Raw genomic sequence first — 2,739 nt, forward strand, 5'->3', positions numbered from 1 at the left:
AATTCTCACAATATTTCAAGTTTTTTCATTATTATATGTGTTATGTTGATCTGTGATCAGTGGTCTTTGATGTTACTTACTGTAATTGTTTTGGGGTAACACAAGCCATGCTCATACAAGACAGCAAACTTAACTGATGAATGTGTGTGTTCCATCTGACTGTTTCACTGACCCGCCATTCCCAGTCTCTCTCCCTCTCTTCGGAGCTCCCTGTTCACCTAGACACAACAATACTGAAATCAGGGCCCTTAATAACCCTACAAGGCCTTCTGTGTGTTCACATGAAAGGAAGAGTTGCATGTCGCTCACTTTAAATCAAAGCTAGAAATGATTAAGCTTAGTGAGGAAGGCATATCAGAAGCCAAGATAAGCCAAAAGCTAGGCCATTTTTCCAGAAAAATGATTCCTTTCAAATTCTGCTGCTCATTGACAATGCACTCAGTTACTCAAGAGCTCTGATGGAGATGTACAAGTCGATTAATGTTTACCTGCCAGCTAACACTATGTCCACTCTGCAGCCCATGGATCAAGGAGTAATCTTGACTTTTAAGCTTTTTTTTTTTTTTTTTTTTTTTTTTTGAGATGGAGTTTTGCTCTTGTCAACCAGCTGGAGGCCAGTGGCACAATTTTGGCTCACTGCAACCTCTGCCTCCCAGGTTCAAGCGATTATCCTGCCTCAGCCTCCCGAGTAGCTGGGATTACAGGCGCTGGCCACCATGCCCGGCTAATTTTTGTCTTTTTTTTAGTAGAGATGGGGTTTCACCATGTTTGGCCAGGCTGGTCTCAAACTCCTGACCTCCGGTTTAAGTTTTATTATTTAAGAAATGCATTGCTCTTTATCTTAAGCGCGCCACTAAAGATCCTGGTGTCACCATGGGCCACCGCCCCGTCCGTTGTTACCGGTATTGTAAGAAGAAGCCGTACCCGAAGCTTCGCTTCTGCCGAGGTGTCCCTGATACCAACATTCTCATCTTTGACCTGGGGCGGAAGAAGGCAAAAGTGGATGAGTTTCCACTCTGTGACCACATGGTGTCAGGTGAATATGGGCAACTCTCCTCTGAAGACCTGGAGGCTGCCTGAATTTGTGCCAATAAGTACATGGTAGAAAGTTGTGGCAAAGACGGCTTTCATATCTGAGTGCAGCTCCACCCCTTCCACGTCATCCGCATCAACAAGATGTTGTCCTGTGCTGGGGCTGACAGGCTCCCAACAGGTATGCGAAGTGCCTTCGGAAAGCCCCAGGGCACTGTGGCCAGGGTTCACATTGGCCAAGTTATCACGTCCATCCGCACCAAGCTGCAGAACAAGGAGCATGCGATTGAGGCCCTGCACTGGGCCAAGTTCAAGTTCCCTGGCGGACAGAAGATCTACATCTCAAAGAAGTGAGAGCTTCATCAAGTTCAATGCGGATGAATTTGAAGACATGGTGGCTGAGAAGCGGCTCATCCCAGATGGATGGTGGGTCAAGTACATCCCTAGTCGTGGTCCTCTGGGCAAGAGGCAGGACCTGCACTCATGAGGGCTTCCACTGTGCTGCCCCCTCTTACTGCTCACCAATAAATCCTACTTCCTGTCCACCTTAAATTTTTTTTTAAAAAATGCCTTTAGTAATGTTACAGCTGCCATAGGTGGTGATTCCTCTGATGGATCTGATCAAAGTAAATCTGGAAAAGATTCACCATTCTAGGTGGCCTTTAAAACATTCATGAATAGGCCAGGCACGGTGGCTCGTGCCTGTAATTCCAGCACTTTGGGAGACTGAGGCGGGCGAATCACCTGAGGTCAGGAGTTCAAGACCAGCCTGACCAACATGATGAAACCCTGTCTCTACTGAAAATACAAAAATTAGCTGGGCATGGTGGCGTTTGCCTATAATCTCAGCTACTCAGGAGGGTGAGGCAGGAAAATCGCATGAACCGGGGAGGCAGAGGTTGCAGTGAGCTTAGATCACGCCACTGCACCCCAGCCTGGGTGATAGCAGGCATGCACCACCATGCCTGGCTAATTTTTGTATTTTTAGTAGAGACGGAGTTTCACCATGGTGACCAGGCTGGTCTCCAACTCCTGACCTCAGGTGATCTGCCCACCTCAGCCTCCCAAAGTGCTGGGATTACAGGCATGAGCTGCGGCACCTCCCTGTGTTTTGGTTATTAATGCCTTGTCAGATAGATAGTTTGCAGATAATTTCTCCCTTTCTGTGGGTTGTGCCTTCACTTTGTTGATGTTTTCCTTTGGGGTGCAGGAGCTTTTTAACTTAATGTGATCCCATTTATCCATTTTTGCTTTGCTTGCCTGTGCTTTTGAGGTATTACTCAGGAAATCTTTGCCCGGACCAATGTCCTGAAGACTTCTCCCAATATTTTCTTGTAGTAGTTTCATAGTTTGAGGTCTTAGTTTTAAGTGTTGAATCCATTTTGATTTGATTTTTGTATATGGTGAGTGAGAAGTCTAGTTTCATTCTTTTGCATATGGATATTCAGTTTTCCCACCATCATTTATTGAAGAGACTGTCCTTTCCCCAGTGTATGTTCTTGATAACATTGTTATAACGAGTCCACTGTACTGTGTGGATTTGTTTCTGGGTTCTCTATTCTGTCCTAGTGGTCTATGCATCTGTTTTTTGCCAATACCATGCTGTTCAATTACTATAGCTCTGTAGTATAATTTGAAGTCAGGTAATGTGATTCCTCCAGTTTTGTTCTTTTTGCTCATGATGGCTTTGGCTATTCTGGGTCTTCT

The 2,739-nt window shown here is 45.5% G+C and overlaps 1 pseudogene; it reads left to right on the forward strand.

The window, feature by feature from the left end:
* The first annotated feature begins 858 nt into the window (after positions 1 to 858).
* On the forward strand, positions 859 to 1,622 carry LOC117062960 (annotated as a pseudogene).
* Positions 1,623 to 2,739: the final 1,117 nt, after the last annotated feature.

This window comes from Trachypithecus francoisi, unplaced genomic scaffold (assembly GCF_009764315.1).
Source record: "Trachypithecus francoisi isolate TF-2019V2 unplaced genomic scaffold, Tfra_2.0 Lachesis_group17, whole genome shotgun sequence".
Taxonomy (NCBI): Eukaryota; Metazoa; Chordata; class Mammalia; order Primates; family Cercopithecidae; genus Trachypithecus; species Trachypithecus francoisi.